Source organism: Aquarana catesbeiana, linkage group LG02 (assembly GCF_042186555.1).
Source record: "Aquarana catesbeiana isolate 2022-GZ linkage group LG02, ASM4218655v1, whole genome shotgun sequence".
NCBI classification, from domain to species: Eukaryota; Metazoa; Chordata; class Amphibia; order Anura; family Ranidae; genus Aquarana; species Aquarana catesbeiana.
Window position 1 is genome coordinate 486,931,179 of NC_133325.1, and position 18,356 is coordinate 486,949,534.

An 18,356-nucleotide genomic window follows, 5' to 3' on the forward strand; every position below is an offset into this window, starting at 1 on the left:
GAAAGGGTTGATCTGATTAAGACTTACCTGATTCCGATCTTCTTGTATGTCAGCTTTGTCTGCATCTTGCCAGTGTCTCTCTATGCTAGGGTCAGTAGTGTGTTCTTCCAGATGTTGTGGGGGAACAGACTGAACCCCATCAAGAGGAATGTCACCTATCTATCCAGGAGGGAGGGTGGCTTAGGTATAGTCAACCCAGTTCTTTTCTTTTCACTGCTTTTTCTCAAGTTTAATATTGGTAATATGCTTGCAGTGGAACCTCCTAGATGGGCAGGCATATTTAGATCTTGGTTTAGGCCTTTTCTATGACTTTGGGAAGAAGGTGGCCAAGTGAAGAATCTCAGGGGTCATCGTGGTCAGCTACCAGCCTATGTCGCTCCGTGCCAGAAGTTACTACGGCAGTGGCAATTGTCGGCTGAAGATCTCAGATCGGTTCTGAGGAAAGTCCTTATGAGTCAAGTCTTGAGTGAAGTCTTTCATGATCCACTGGCCTTAAGGGATTGCCCAGGCCCAGTTTTGAGGGCAGGGTTAAGACTTATTAATTTGGACAGAGTACCCCCTAAATTCAGGGATCTGGCCTGGTTGTGCTTCCAGGCTCTATGTTAGGGGCAATTTGAAATTCCGCAGTGGGATGGATCGTAGCTGTCCTCGGGAGGAGTGTGCAGGTGAGGAGGAGACTATGGACCATTTTCTGCTTCATTGCCCTTTTAACATAGAGGTGTACAAACAGGTGGGGCGGGCCCTCGGTGTTCCTTTCCTCTCCAGGCTGGGTTATGCTGAGTGGGTGTACGGAGCATTCAATACTGGTGGGGTTTTTTGTTTAGATACACTTTTTCTAGTTAGCCTAGTAGTCCGTTATTTCACTTGGAACGCACGGTGTCAGGTCAGCATTCGGCATAAAATCCTTCCTGTTGAGGTGGTGGTGTGTGACATTCTGCATGAGGTGGAGAAGATTCGGGTACTTGAGAGAGACAAGCAGAGTCGGGGGGCTTGGTTGAAGGCATGGAGGGGTTTCAAGCCTCCCTGACTGCCAGGAGTCTCTTTCCCGGGTGTGGCTGTCTGTCTCTTATCACCCTAGATTATTATTTTTTTGGATTAATTTTTGATAAATGGCTGCGTACATAGGTGATGGGTTGTGCCTCTTAGGCCCTCTCTACTGCTTTATGTAAATAATTTTGGTAGTGGATTATGTATATATTGTATATATTCTGAACATGGATGTGTATTCCTTGGATTTCTGTTGAAGTTTTGTACTATGGTTTTGTTTTTTACTTTTGTATAAAATTGGTTGCTTGATTCTTTTAATAAAAGATCAATAGTACCCCTTCACTGATGTCAGTGGGAGGAATAGTAATCCATCATTGGTGTCAGTGGGAGGAATAGTGATCCATCATTGGCATCAGTTGGAGCAATAATACTCCATTGTTGGTTTCGGTAACACCTTGCAACATCACCTGGTGGCACTGCCCCGTTTGACGTCACCACTCGTGCATTCTGGGTTAATGATGAAACATGGGGTGGTGCCAGCAGGTGACCTCGCCAGGTGGCCCCACCCTTACCTATTTAAGAACTGTCAAAAAGCAGAAAAGCAGAGTGGGCAGTCAGTGGTTAGCATTCTTCTCGGGTGATTTTTTTTTTCTTTTTTCGGGTCCGGTGGTGGTGGTGGGGGCATTGTGATTGATGTTGGATCTACATTGGGGGACGTTGTTTTTTTACTTTTAATAAAGGAGTTGTCAAAAACTGTGTGAGTGTTTTTTTTTCTTTTTGAAACTTTTTTTGGTTAATGAGTATTGTAATGGGTAAAAGCCTTGTGAGCTGCCACGCTAAGCCTAACTTAACCTAAAATAAACACAGATGATATACTGTATTTATTGGCGTATAACACTCACTTTTTCACCCTAAAAATTGGCTGCAAATAACACATGCGTGTTATACTCCAATACTTCAATTTTGGATGCCTCGGAGAGGACGGAGGGGGGGCGGGACGAGCGCTGTCAGATTACATACAGTGAGAATCTCCTGTTTACTTGGCGGCCTCTGTAAAAGGAAGTCCCGTCTCCTGGGCCGCCCCTCTCCTTGTCCCCTCTAGGCTGCAGATGGGCATCGATCAGGCTGCATTGATGGCAATGGTGAGGCTGCTGCATTGATGGCAATGGTGAGGCTGCTGCATTGATGTGGACTGATGAGGTTGCATTAATGGCACTTGTGAGGCTGCAGATGGGCATTGATGAGGCTGCATTGGTTACAATGGTGAGGCTGCAGATGGGCATTGATCAGGCTGTATTGATGGCAATGGTGAGACTGCAGATGGGCACTGACCGTTATTTTGCTTCAAAGTTCCTTATTCAAAATTTAATTTTTTTTCCTGAAACTACCTTCTTAAAATTAATGTGCGTGTTATACACCTGTGCGTGTTATACGCCGATAAATACGGTAACTATAATCAGCTGCCAGGTGGACTGCGTTCCATACAAGTGTCCCATAAACCTGCATAGGATAAAGGAAGTAAAGGAGGATCTCTGCAGGCTATTGCTATCAATTACAGGCTTGCACACACAACCCCCGGTGGGGGTTGTGTGTGCACAACGCATGAGGACACAGTTATCACATGATTGATGTTAATATGGACTGTTGCTGTTTAGTTTACACTCATCAAGGATTACCGTAATTGAAAGTCACGGAGCACTAGCACTTTATTTTCATATATATGGACTGTTGCTGTTTAGTTTAATAACCTCATTGAGGACTGAGTGCAATATCACGGAGCACGGGCACTTTATTTATAGTGTTATATGTTACTATGCTTTAGACATTTATGTTATATATAGTGTTTACTGGATTCATATATTTATATAGTATTGTTTCTTTATTTATCAGTGCTGCACAGTGTGTTGTATATAATGAGTAATGTACCCCATACTCATTCACATAGGGGGAGGCCAGGATCTGGGGGCCCCCTTGTTAAAGGGGGTTTCCAGATTCCGAAAAGCCCCCTGTCCACAGACCCCCACAGCCCAGGGTTGTGGGGAAGAGGTACTTTGGGGTGGAGGGGGAAGAGTCTCAAAGCACCCCCCCACCCATGCCGGTATTTTTTTTTTCAAATTTTTTCTATTGCCGGTGTTCTGTCAGATAGTGCCTGCTATCGAGATTTGCCCGAGATGTACTGCGCATGCGCCATACATAACAGCACAACAGCTGATTTTACGATCAGCTGTTGTGACGGCGAGACTGCACCTGTGCACAATAGCCGACGGAAGACATTTTTCTGTCAGATTGTGCCCCGCGCTGGCGAGGCGTGTTCATGTTGGTGAGGGGCGGATTTTTTACATGTTGGGGGCGGATTGTAAAATTATGGGCAGTGCTGCAAAGATGGGGGTGGATTTTTAAATGATGCCTCATGTCGGTGAGGGGCAGATTTGTTAATGTTGGGTGCGGATTTTTAAAAGATGGGCACGCGCCGCAAGCGTCCAGGAAAAATAGCAGAATAAAATTTGTTTTTCAGCACTGCCCATCATTTAAAAATCTGCCCCCAACATGTACAAATCCACCCCTCACCGACATGAACACGCCTCGCCAGTGCCAGGCATAATCTGACAGAAAACTTTCTTCCGTCGGCTATTGTGCGCAGGCGCCGTCTCAACAGCTGATTGTAAAATCAGATGTTGTGCTGCTCCCTAATGCGCATGCGCTGTTCGTCCCGGGCACTTCTCGATAGCAGGCACTTTCCGATAGAACCCTGGCAATCTTTTTTTTTTCCATTCAGCAGCTGATGACTCATCCGTTGTTAAGGACGCAGCGGCCAGCTTCCCAGCCCGCTCCTTAACAACCAGCTATTTAGTGTGCCCTAATTGGGCAAAGCCTTGCAACTGACCTGCGCTTAGGTGTATTGCTTTAGCCAATCAGGGCTTAGATTGCACTGTGCAGTGCGCAGTGCATTGTAGGGCTCTTGGTGGGTGAACATCCCACTGAGTGCCCCGCAAATTTGCGTGTTTGCCAAACGGGTGATGTTCAGGCCGAACTTATGCCCGGTCCGAACCACTGGCTCAACACTAGTGTTCAAAAACTCGCCCCTGCATTGTTCATGACAATGCAGAAGGACCACTCACAGACTGGAGCTTTGGGCAGCCTCTTCCTGTACCCTATAGACCTAATGAGCATTAACTGTTAAATTCCTGCAGGAAGAAAAGAGTGACCCTTAACCACATTCAGAGATTTTCATGCATTCTGGCAAATCTCTGCCACCAATACAACAGTTATCACTTTTCTACTCTTGTAGTTGTGGCCAATGATTCATGGCCGGGACCAGCCGATCAGCAGAGGGGGTGACAGGAGAGAGATCTGTATTGTTAAACAACACAGATCTCTCTACTGACAGCAGGGATGTGCCCGTTTTTGTTTCCCTGCAAAGCAGAGAACAAATACCGTTACATCCCTTAGTAAAATCAGCACACAGTAAACACTTTACACATTACTAGACACACAGTTAATCCTTTGATTGCCCCAGATGTTAACCTCTTCCTACCCAGTGTCATTAGTACAGTGACAGTGCATATTATTAGCACTGATCACTATACAGTGATACCTCGGTTCACAAATGCATCTGTTTACGAACAACTCAGTTTGCGAACAGAAGAGTTCATAAAAATTTGCTTCGGTTCACGAACACGAGCCGCGGCCATCTTCCCTGCTCTGACACGTTCATATTGAGAAGAGCAGTGCAAGATGAAAGTCTTATGCCGTGTACACACGAGCGGACTTTTCTGCATCAAAGTCGGACGGAACTAATCCGTCGGACATCCCGATCGTGTGTGGGCTTCATCAGACCTTTTTTGTCAAAAAATCTGACGGACTTTAGAAATAGAACATGTTTCAAATCTTTCCGACGAAACTCCGCCGGAACCAGTTCCTATCGAGAAATCCGCTCGTCTGTATGCTGTTCCAATGGACCAAAAACGGAAGGGCTCCGTCTGGTAAAACTAGTCTTCGTATTGGAGCTAGCACATTCCTCACGCTGCAAATTCTGTGATCGTTGAATGCAGCACATTATTGTCTTCTTTATAATGCTAGAAGAACAAAGTTGTTTTGCTGCTCATATTCACACAGACTTCTCACAAACCGATTTCTGGATTATTTCTCCTGATCTCATGAATAATATTGTATTGTTTAAAAGCCCAATCTCCATAATAATGTTTACCAATTTTTCTTTGAGTCATCTTTTATTATTTTTGATTTTATCAAGATCTTTTTTTTAGGATTATTTAAAAATTATTTTCTAGTGATCTCCATATTTTTTTGTGTCAAGTTACCACAATAACATCATCATTTTTTCTTTTTTGGAACCTCAAGGAGGTTGGTGTCCCTTGTTAATCTGACATTGTCTTTTATAGAAATGTATTTGAATAAAAACACATAGGCAAGTATTTTCAGAAACTAAAATATCCATTTATTCTGGTTAACAAAATAAAGGTGAAGGCAACGCTGGAGAAACTTTTGGAATTTGTGAAGCCTTTTGGCCCCAGGGCACACATCAAGTCTGTGGAAAACAAACTTGGGATCTTGAGGAGTCCATATAAGAGGGAGCACAATCTGCTCCAGGAATCCCAGAGATCAAGACCAGCAGCAGATGATATATATGTCCCCAGGCTGTGGTACTACACCAGCCTGCATCTTCTGTCAGACCAGACTGAACCCAGGTCATCACTAGACATGTGCAGGATGAAAAAATTCGTTTAGTTTAGTTTAGTTTCGATTCGTTATTTAACTTAATTCGTTTAGTTAAATTCGTTGCATTCATTACATTCGTTTTCGGAATTCGTTTCATTTCGTATTCGAATTCGAAAAAATTCGACCGTATTCGAAAAAAACTATCAAATTCGAAAAAATTCGACCGTATTCGAAAAAAACTATCAAATTCGAAAAAATTCTAACACATTCGAAAAAAACTGTCAAATTCGAAAAAATTCCACCACATTCGAAAAAAACTATCAAATTCGAAAAAATTCTACCACATTCGGAAAAAACTATCAAATTCGAAAAAATTCCACCACATTCGAAAAAAACTATCAAATTCGAAAAAATTCTACCACATTCTAAAAAAACTGTCAAATTCGAAAAATTTCTACCACATTCGAAAAAAACTATCAAATTCGAAAAAATTCTTACTACATTTGAAAAAACTATCAAATTCGAAAAAATTCTACCACATTCGAAAAAAACTGTCAAATTCGAAAAATTTCTACCACATTCGAAAAAAACTATCAAATTCGAAAAAATTCTTACTACATTTGAAAAAACTATCAAATTCGAAAAAATTCTACCACATTCGAAAAAAACTGTCAAATTCGAAAAATTTCTACCACATTCGAAAAAAACTATCAAATTCGAAAAAATTCTTACTACATTTGAAAAAACTATCAAATTCGAAAAAATTCTACCACATTCAAAAAAAAATGTCAAATTTGAAAAAATTCTTACTACATTTGAAAAAACTATCAATTTCGAAAAAATTCTACCACATTCGAAAAAAACTGTCAAATTCGAAAAAATTCTACCACATTCGAAAAAAACTGTCAAATTCGAAAAATTTCTACCACATTCGAAAAAAACTATCAAATTCGAAAAAAACAATAACTGAATTTGAAAAAGTAAACTATATATAACCATTTTGCGAAATTTGAAATTCGTATAGAATGAAATCGAATTCCAATAGAAAAGATTAGGATAGAATAGAAAGTATAAAAGAATAGCATCATGTTTTCGAATTCGATTCGAATATGTTTTCGAATATGTTTTCGAATTCGATTCGAATATGTTTTCGAATTCGATTCGAATATGTTTTCGAATTCGATTCGAATATGTTTTCGAATTCGATTCGAATATGTTTTCGAATTCGATTCGAATTTGTTCGTTTTTTTTTCGGATTCGTTTAAATTCTTTACTTTTGTCATTCGGAAATTCGGATGCATCCGAATTTCCGAATAATGAAAAATTCGTCCGAATTTCGATTCGGAACGAAACGAAATGCACATGCCTAGTCATCACTTTCTTCTCTTCGCTGCAGCCTTCCCTGCACCCTTCCCTGCAGCCTTCCTTGGAGGCTGTGGCTCTGGTGGTGGACTTGTGGCAGGAGGAGGAGGAGGATGGGTGAGATCATAAATGAGGCTGTTCTCAGTTATCTGGCCCCTCAGCCCCTTCTAAAGGGCCTCAGCAAAAAGTCCCTCACAGAGGAGGCGTTGGCCCTTCTCCAATTCGAGCAACCTGGTGGCTAAATAGCAGCCATGGGCCTCTTCAGCATCGGGGGGGCTCCTCAGGATATCCGTTGCTTCCCTAATGAGGCGCAGTGATGCCTCCTCCATCACCGTTCCCTTCCTGGGCCTTTTTGTTTGAAGGCAGAGGGGAGGCACCTGTGATTGTGTGAGGCTCCTACTGGGCCACCTCCTGGCTGACACTGGGCCCACCCACCTCCTGGCTGTCACTGGGCATAAGCAAAAAAAGTGTAAAAAAGTTGCGCTACTGGTGAATCCAAAGAAAAAAGAAAAAATACCAATCAGTAGCTGACATCAACAACGTGATCAATTGTGTATAGAGAATAAAAATAAATAGCGCTTATAAGAAAATTCCCCAAGATAACCCTTAAGGGTGAATATTCAATTGGTGAGTCATAAATGGTGAAAAACAAATAGTATGCTAATGCACACTGAAACTAATGGTGCATGAATAATAACACAACAAAAATTCATATATAAAATAACAAATGCTAGAAAATGCTTGTATAAATAAAACACAGGCTAAAAATAGTGAAAAGTCAGTGAGGAACAAAGAGCGTATCTAAAAACTGCTTTAAGTGGTGCTGTATAGTCTATTAAAAGAAGCATTGGAGGATGTCTCTTCTGATGGTGGTAAAAGTGAGAGAGTAAAACTTCTCCATGCAGCAATCCCAGGTGTGCATATAGAACAACAGAGAGAGAGTAAAACTTCTCCATGCAGCAATCACAGGGGTGCATATAGAACAACAGAGAGAGTGAATACTCTTATGCCCCGTACACACGGTCGGATTTTCCAATGGAAAATGTCTGATCGGAGCGTGTTGTCGGACATTCCGACCGTGTCTGGGCTCCATCGGACATTTTCCATCGGATTTTCCGACACACAAAGTTTGAGAGCAGGCTATAAAATTTTCCGACAACAAAATCCGATCGCGTCAATTCCGACCATGTGTGGCCATTTCCGACGCACAAAGTGCCAGGCATACTCAGAAGAAATTCCGAGACGGAACAGCTCAGTCTGGTAAAATTAGCGTTCGGAATGGATACAGCACTTTCGTCACGCTGCAATATCAAAAATAGTTTCATGCAGCGCACTCTCTTCTTCTTTATAATGTGAGAAGAATGAAGTAGTTTTGCTGCTCATATTCACACAGACTTCTCACAAACTTATTTCTTTATTATTTATTGGGATTCCCTCAATATATTTACATTTGTCACATCTGACCAAATATTTTTTGGGTTGTTTTTAAATATTTTTTCTTTTTTTCAAGGCTGTTTTTATATTTGTTTGGTGGTTTGTATTTTTTCCAAGGCTGTTTTTTTTTTTTAAAAAGTCTGATGTTTTTATTTTTTTTTCTGTGTGTGTTTTACTCCATAATATTTTTGTGTGTGTTTTGTGTCAAGTTACCACAACACCATTATTATCTTGTATTATTGAATCTCAAGGAGATTGTGTGGTGTTGGTGTCTCTTGTTAATTTCACATTGTATATTAGAAATGTACCTGCCTCCTCACAAACAAACTGTCCTTTTAAAAGGAAAACACACATAGGCGAGTATAATTGTAAAAAAATGTCCTTTATTAATGGCTCAGAACCAAACAAAGAGGGAGGCAACTCTGGAGAAACAACTGAAATGGGTGAAGCCTTTGGCCCCTAGGGCACACATCAACTATTTTCTTGCAAAATTGGTGGCCTGAGGAGTCCATATCTAAGGGAGTGCAGTCTGGTCCATAAGTCCCAGAGATCCGGAAAGCAGCAGATGACATCTGTGTCCCCAGGCTGTGGTCATACAAGAGGCTGCATCTTTGGCCAGACCAGACTGAACCCAGGACCATCACTCTCTGGTCTTCCTTCCACGCTTCCTTCCACGCTGTGGCTGTGGTGGTGGAGTTGTGGCAGCAGGAGGAGGAGGAGGAGGGGCCAACTCACTCAGGTGGGTATTGGGTGTTAGTTCACCACTCACCCCCTTACTTAGGACTTTATAAAGAAGGTCCTCACATAGCTTGCGTTGACCCTCCTGCATGCCCTTCAGTTTGGTGGCAGCCATGCAGGCAAAGGCCTCTTCAGGAGTGGATAAGGCTCTGAGGGACGCAGAAGCCTCCTGAATGAGCCTGAGAATCCTGCATGTGAGTCGCCTTCCTCGCTCTTTTGTATGGAAGGCGGAGGGGAGGAACCTGCGATTCGGTCAGGCTGCGACTGGTCCCAGGCCTCTCCTGGCTGCCACTTAGCCCCGCCTCCTCATCGCTGCCACTAACCCCTGCCTCCTCCTGGCTGCCACATTCCACAGCCTCCTCCTGTGTGCCACATTCCAGAGCCTCGTCCGGGCTGAGGTCTTCCTGTGTATGAAAAAGGGACATAGTTTTAGTTTTTTATTCATCAATCACACACAATTTTCATCTCATGACTGTTGCAAATTGAATGTTAACAAATATAACAGACTATCCTTCTGAGCCCACCATTTTTCAGTCTTGTCCAAAATCTTTTTGCCCACTACTGTCTATTGATATGTAAAACACTTTTTTCAATCAGCAATTAGTGATCAATAATAACATCTAGTAAACATCATTTCTTTATTGACCAGAAATCTTTTGAACAATGCTATGCCTGACTCCATCTGGGCTCCTCCACTTCTTCCTGGCTGGAAGTCCCAGGTTGGACATCGGAAGCCTCAGCTGGGGTGGAAGGAAGAGTGGAAGGAAGAGTGGAAGGAAGAGTGGAGAGGGATTCCCTGATTTCAGTGTGGTCTGACAGAAAACAAAGTCTCTCATAGTATCACAGCCTGGGGACATAAACGTCATCTGCTGCAGCTCCGGATCTCTGGGAATCCGTGACCTTCTTGCGCTCCCTAAGATAAGTGCTCCTCAGGCCACCAATTTTGGTTTTTAAATAAGGGATGGTTGCTGTGGGGACCACCGGCGTCACCAACTCCAGCAGTTTGTCCAGCGCTGCCTGCCTCTTTTGTTTATTATTGTAATGTCTATGAACAGGGGGAGGAAGTTGTGGTCATTGAAGCCATCCATTTTATTATCTGCAAGACACAACACAAGACAAACCCTAATGTCAGTCTAAAGTCTATTAAACTTGTGCAAATACAGGCCTCAGTCTAGAAGCAGTATAGGCCCAATGTAAAATCTTACCTTCGCAATCACGATCGGCGCCTCCGTTACGCCTTCCTCCGCTCACAGATCGTACGTACTACGCACGTGTGTTACGCTTTATAGACACTGAGCATGCGTGAAACTCCGCCCGCCCCTGATGTTCTTTCTAGTCTATTCCCCGCCCCTTCTCGTTCGGCGCAGTGGGGGAAGAGCACATGGCGGAAACACAGCAGGTGTCTGATAATTACAGCAACGAGGAGGAGGAAAGCCCAGAGCCTGAAACGTCCCGATCCAGAAGGAGGCGATATAAGGCATCAAATATGTCCTTTGGGGAGATGTTGGAGATGGTGGACATCCTGAAGAAGGCCTACTATGACGGGAAGTATGGACCTTACCCCAACCCCAGTGTCAGAAAGGCCAAGATAATGGTGAAAGTAGTCAAGAGTCTGCACCGGAATTTCGGGGTACGACGATCGAAAGATCAGCCCAGGAAGCGGTGGTCGGACCTCAAATTAAGAGAACACGAGCAGTACAGAAAGATCCGGAGAGTGCTGCAAAAAAGTAAGTAGTTGTGCTGTGTTCCTATTCTTTCTGTTTATTACGTTTGTGCTGCTCCATGTGCTTTTCTTAATAACTGTTATCCAGTTTAAAATGGCAACTTTCATGTTCATGGGCACATTATTCGTTCGTATCAAACATAGTTCGTTTCGCCATATGCAATTGCCATAATTTTTTGGGGCCTACTTGTGTGAAAAGAATTGAGTGGTATAGATGTGTTTGTTACTAGAATGAAATGCCAACTAGATTCTGTGTAAGGAGAGGACACTCAGCAGCAGTTTTCACATCTGGACGCTGGAGCACTAGTGTGGGACACAAGAACACCCTTTTTATTAGGGGGCCCACACAGGTGCTCCAGTGTATACTATAGGGGGGTCTCCATCTGTGAAGCTTGTACAAGACAGGTAAAGTATTGAAGCTTGACAAAGGACAATAAAAATGCTATATCTTGGAACTCTGTCAAAATAGACAATTGTACCCCACTTCCAAGCAATGCTTCTTATATATAGTTCTGACATTAAATATCTGTGTGCTAAGTATACCTATTTTTTTTTACATAGGGGATAAAAGACTCGGAGGACACCCCTCATCCGAGGAGACCACAGACCCCCCACCTCTGGAAGAAGGGGAAATGCACCAAAGACAAGAAGAGCAGGAATAGGAAGACGTGGTGGAAATTGTCACCACAACAGGTGAGTGTCTGCGACCACAGGCTCAGGTAAGAGATGGATGCCGGCATATTTATAATACCTGTTTTTTTTTTTTGGTTTCTCTCTTTTTAGGTGATCGTGATGTTGTGGATCCTGATCCTTTCACCTCTGAAAGTGCCCAGATCCTGATTGGGGAGATCATGGGGTGTAATGTTGCATTGGAAAACATCAAGAAAAACATCAATGATGTTCTTCAAAAAAATAAGAGCATCATTAATGTTTTAGGGCGAGTTTAAAAGCCCTCCAAATCCCTTTGTTTTTTGGTGTGCTACAATTTTTGCAAATTTTTGAAAAAATATTAGAAAAGCCAAATCTTGAAGATGCACACAGTGTGTCAACATGTGCTATCTGCCATCACAGGAGATCAATGGACGCGTTTTGGGGGTGCAACCCCTTCCTCAATAATAAAGTAGCTGTGAGGAAGGGGTTGCACCCCCAAAACACGTCCCTTGATCCTCCATGATGGCAGCTAGCACATGTTGACATTCTTAAATTTGTGTGCATCTTCAAAATTTGGCTTTTCCTGGGGTGACTTCACCCCATCTGAACGCAATATCAAACTCAGTTTGTAAATACTCATGTCTGATATTGCCTTCAAGTTCTACCAAATGTGAACTTTGTAAGTTCAAGATTTGTGTCTTTCTTGTTGGTTTTAAACATGCCTGTTATATCTTCAATGGACATTTCTAATTTTTCTAATGTGACCCCAAACATTGTTATACAACAAACATGTTGGGTTGTTTTAAAAACCTTTTCTAAATGCACATGTGATTGTGTTGGTATTAAAAAGATTGTTAATCAAGATTGTGTGGATTATTGTCTCAACGCTACAAAACTTTTGTTGTGCTGTAATGGGTGTTTTCTGTGACAATGGGGGTTATTTCCTGAGGGGAAATCCACTTTGCACTACAAGTGCAGTTTCAGTGCATTTTCAAGTGCACTTGTAGTGCAAAGTGTCTTTGCCTTTAGGAAATAACACCCAAAAGTGCTTTGTATAAGGTTACACAATCACGGCAATTTCAGGACTCATCACATTTCTCTCAGGGTCAGCTAAAACAAACACAAGCAGCAAATGTCACCAAACCTTGGTTTTATTTTTTTTTAATTTAAAAAATGTTTTAGACATTGTCTGGCATATTAATGCCCCCCCTACCCGCAAAGAATTCAAGGTATCTTAGCCGGACATCACGGGCACTCGGGGGGGGGGGGGCAAGCCAGGAAGGCCACTTTCAAGTGCCGTCAGGGTTGGTTCATTAGGAATTCCGGCCTCAGGCCCAACTGAGCCAGCATAGTTGGCAGAATGTTTCCGTAAAAAGTTGTGTAGAACACAGCATGCCAGGATAATGTGATTCAGTTTGTACTACGCCATATGTATGGGTGTAAGAAATAGGCGGAACCGGCTGGCCATGATTCCAAACATGATCTCCACCACTCTTCTTGCTCTGGCCAGCGGGTAATTAAAAACCCTCTGGTCTGGGGTGAGGGTCCTCATCGGGAATGGCCGCATAAGATGGTCCTCCAGCGCAAATGCTTCATCCGCAACGAAGACGATTGGGAGTCCTTCCACATTGTCTTCTGGAGGTGGCAAGTCCAAGCTGCCATTCTGGAGACGCCTGTAAAACTCTGTCTGGGCGATGACTCCACCATCGGACATCCGGCCATTCTTCCCCACGTCCACATACAGGAACTCATAATTAGCCGACACCACCGCCAACATCACAATACTATTGAACCCCTTGTAGTTGTAATAGTACGACCCCGAGTTGGGTGGTGGGACGATGTGGACGTGTTTCCCATCAATTGCCCCTCCGCAGTTAGGAAAGTCACACCGCTGGGCAAAGTGGGAGGCCACAGTCTGTCATTCCTGTGGCGTGGAAGGAAACTGTGGAGTCAAAACAAAATCAAAAATTAGTCATTTTGCACATAAACATGGAAAGCAGATTAGACACAAACATTCTTGCCCAACATCAAGCTAACATTTTTATGAGGGAATTTTTTAAGACCAAAGTATAAGGTACACCTATCAGATCCCCCCCCCCCTCTCCTGGGCCATTTCTAACATTATAGGGGGGAACTCTGGGACAGGTAACCCTCTCCACTTCATTGAGATATGAATGCCTAAATAAATGCCTAAATAATGGGTATTACTTTAAACAGCCCTTCCTTAGTTACACTATTGGCAGCCCACTGGACAGGTAAGAAGTGTCATAATACAGATATAAATACACACTGTACACATTTGAGCACATTTGGACATTCTGCTGTTACCTATCCAGATAATAATAGTATACAAAAACTTGAAACAGTACCATTTGAAAGTATACAGGCAGGCCCTTGCACTACATGCTTTGGGGAATTCATCCATAAATCTGACCACTAAAGAGATGGGTATAGTGTGTATGGGTTTGGCAAAGTCAGCAGATAGATGATTGAGGATAGATAGAGAATTGTTATCAGCTGACTTAGCAGTTGGGGGAGGGAGGGTTCCAAATGATTTGGGGACACCCAAAAAAGCCTCTGGCACTCTGCCTGAATTTAAAGCACAAATCACATTTATAAACAGTTTAGGGGGTGTTTGGGGTAAAGCACTACTATGGAGCTGATAAAATACATTGTTAAGTGACTACATGAGGTGAATATAGGGGCAGGAGAGCATGCTGGGGAGGTAAGTGAAGGCAAATATGTATGAAGGACAACAAAAATAATTACATAAAAATCCAGCATGCATGAGAACAAAGGGGACATTCACAGCATATTACAATCATGGTAATTAGGGAATGAGGAAAGAAATACAATACATTAGCAAACATTAAATACAATAAAATGTGATATTAAAGGATAAAAATCTTACCTTAATATACTCCTTCTGCAGGACCTGAATGATGCCAGAACAGGTCTCTGGGATAATGATCCCCAGAGCCTGGGGGGAGATGCCTGTCGAGAACTTCAAGTCCTGCAGGCTTCTCCTCGTCACCAAGTACCGCAGGGTGGCGACGAGCCTCTGCTCCGGAGTGATGGCTTGCCTCATGCAGGTATCCTGCCTGCTGATATAGGGGGTCAGCAAAGCCAACAAATGGTGAAAAACGGGGTCCGTCATCCGGAGAAAGTTCCTGAAATCATCAGGATTATTCTCACGGATCACACGGAGCAAAGGCATGTGACAGAACTGGTCACGCTGAAGCAACCAATTCTTGGTCCATAAACTCCTCCCCACCCTGTTCATGGATTGGACTTGTGTCAAGGTCAGGACCCCAACACCAAGCCCCCACACAGCACAAACTCTACGAAGAGTACATATACGCAACATGGCAAGAAAATGGTCGGCTGCTCAGAACGAAGTAATAGAACGCACTGAAGAACAGCAAGGCCTGTGAAGAGCGACCTGAAAAACAGCAACGAACAGACAAGAATGCAATGAATAATCAAATACGAACTCACTGCATGCACTGAAGAGCAGATACAAACCCACAAGCACAAACTGAACAGCAGAAAACGATCTGAAAACCACGAGTCTGAAAAAGCGCGAATCGTCTCTCACCAAACTTTTACTAACACGAGATTAGCAAAAGGAGCCCAAAGGGTGCCGCACTTGGTTCTGAAATGGCCTTTTATAGTCTCGTCATACGTGGTGTACGTGACCGCGTTCTTGGCGATCGGAAATTCCGACAACTTTGTGCGACCGTGTGTACGCAAAACAAGTTTGAGCCAACATCCATCGGAAAAAATCCTAGGATTTTGTTGTCGGAATATCCGATCAATGTCCGACCGTGTGTACGGGGCATTACCCCAACACGTGGACACACTCGCCGTATGGCGGTAGGTCAGACAGGCATCAAGCATTTGTTTCCAGCAGGCTCTCCGACCGGGATCTATGATGGTATATACCCACATCCGCATCCGAGAGGGTGGACGGTGAATGTTTCACTCCAGTAACTCAAGATGACAGGCGTGCCTAGTCCTCAGATCGAGAACCAGCTAGCAGGTGTATGCAATCCTCCATACGGCCTCCAATCAGTAGTACAAATCATAAGGGGAGAGAAGGGAACAAAAGGGCCTCCACATAGTGCAGGTGAATCCAAGATAAAAAATATTAAGGGTTTATAGCCTATTGTGCTTGCTATACCACGCTGTTCTTTTTATTCTATGTGATCACTTCAGGTACGCATCATGATTGATGGTCTGTTCATTTTTTTGCTCTAGTTTTTTAATAAATATTTTTTATCTTGGATACACCTGCACTATGTGGAAGCCCTTTTGTTCCCTTCTCTCCCCTTATGATTTGTACTACTGATTGGAGGCCGTGTGGAGGATTGCATACACCTGCTAGCTGGTTCTCGATCTGAGGACTAGGCACGCCTGTCATCTTGAGTTCCTGGTGTGAAACATTCACCGTCCACCCTCTCGGATGCAGGTATATACCATCATACCATCAAAGGTCCCGGTCGGAGAGCCTGCTGGAAACAACTGCTTGATGCCTGTTTGACCCACCGCCATACGGCGAGTGTGTCCACATGTTGGGGTAAGAGTATTCACTCTCTCTGTTGTTCTATATGCACACCTGGGATTGCTGCATGGAGAAGTTTTACTCTCTCACTTTTACCACCATCAGAAGAGACATCCTCCAATGCTTCTTTTAATAGACTATACAGCACCACTTAGAGGAGTTTTTAGATACGCTCTTTGTTCCTCACGGACTTTTCACTATTTTTAGCCTATGTTTTATTTATACAAGCATTTTCTAGCATTTGTTATGTTGTATATGAATTTTTGTTGTGTTATTATTCACGCATCATTAGTTTCAGTGTGCATTAGCATACTATTTGTTTTTCACCATTTATGACTCACCAATTGAATATTCACCCTTAAGAGTTATCCTGGGGAATTTTCTTATAAGCGCTGCATCTTATTTATTTTTATTGTCACTGGGCATGACCACCTCCTGGCTGTCACTGGGCCTGGCCTCCTCCTGCCTGCCACTTTCCAGAACTTCCTCCTAGTTGAGCTCATCCTGTGAATAAAAAAAGGGACTTAGTTTTTGGTTCATCAATCACACACAATTTTCAGCTCATGACTTGCAAATTCAATGTAAATACATATAAAAGAGTATCATTCTGACCCCAGCATTTTTTCAAGCTGGTGACAAACATTTTTGGCCACTACTGTCAATTGATATGTATACATCATTTTTTTGATAAAATCCTTAATAGGTAATGTAGCGCCCACCCACTTAGGTGTGTGCTAAATTAGTCAGTTAGGATTAGTGTCAGGTAAAGTTGCCAGTGTTTTGCCCTGTTGGTTTAAGCCTGGTTGGGTTAAATTGGTTGGGAGAAATAACAGAATAGAAAGGGGGGTGTGACCACCTGTATTCTGTTTAATTGACACCCTGTTCTTCCAGTGAGAGGTTCTGGAGGGAAGGTGGGTTGGACACAGGATGCAGTTAGTTTGTGTAGGTCACCCTGAACCAATCGTTAATTTGAATGGGCAGGGGCTACCAGGCCTATATAAACTAAGGTCACATGCTCCTGGAGAGGTGGGGAGCTGGAGATCTGGTTGGAGATGGGGTTTTGATCAAGTGAAGCAGCAAGAATGTGACCCTCAGGGGTCCAGGCTTGAAGGCCTGGGGGTGTAATGCTCTCAGTGCTGTATAGCACAAGAACTTTAACCAGAAGGCCTGAGCGTTCAGAGACCTCAGCGCTGGATGGTTCATCCACAAAAAGTCACCTAAAGAAACTCCGGGAGCAACGTGTCAGACGTCACCAGCTGGGATGGTTCTGAACATACTGAGCAGGAAGCGGCTGTAAAAAGGATGCAGTAGATCGGGGTGCACCCGGGCTTTTCCTGAACTGACCAGGGAGGATTGCAGGAGTCAAGATAGGCAGGTAAGGCCTGGCACTTCTAACATCCGAATTCCAAGGTGTTTTTCAGAGAGGCACCTGTCAGTTCATTAAGGGAAAAGGATAGAACTAATTTTAAAGGAACCAAAGATTTAGAGGCAGCTCATAGTTCCTGAAGATACAGACCGTACATATTGCACATTCTTTTCTATCATGCTTAAAGGAAAAGAATAAAGTTTAATGTTCATTGTTCTGGACTGTCTGCTGATGTGTTATTCATGCAGGGGAGGAGAACGGAACACCAGTAACAGAAAGGTATGAACTACCAGCAGCTCCCAAGGGAGTAGTGCGCTACAGTAATCAATTAGAACATCTAGTTAACATCATTAATATTAGGACAATAAATCTGTTGAAAAATAATATACCTGGCTCCAGCTGGGCGCATCCGGTTCTTCCAGGATGGAAGGCCCAGGTTGTTCCTCGTCAGCCTCTGCTGGGGTGGATAGAAGACTGGAGGGAAGGGTCGACAGAGATTCCCTGGCTTCAGTCTGGTCATCAAGAAAACAGTTTTTCGGAAATACCACAGCCTGGGTACATATACATCATCTGCTGATGCTCCTGATCTCAGGGAAGCCTGGATCTTCTTATGCTCCCTCCTACACATGTTCCTCAAGATCCCAATTCTACTTTCCAAAATCTTCATTGTTGCTTCTGGGATCCAAGTCTGCACAAATTCCAGAAGTCTCTCCAGTGTTTCCTTCCTTACTTGTTTATTGTAATTTAAACTGTGTTTGACCTCCCACAGATTCCTCATCTCCCTGTACTTGTCAATAAAATGGGACATAAATTCATGGTCCTTAAACTTCTTATTCATGTTTTCTGTAAGACAA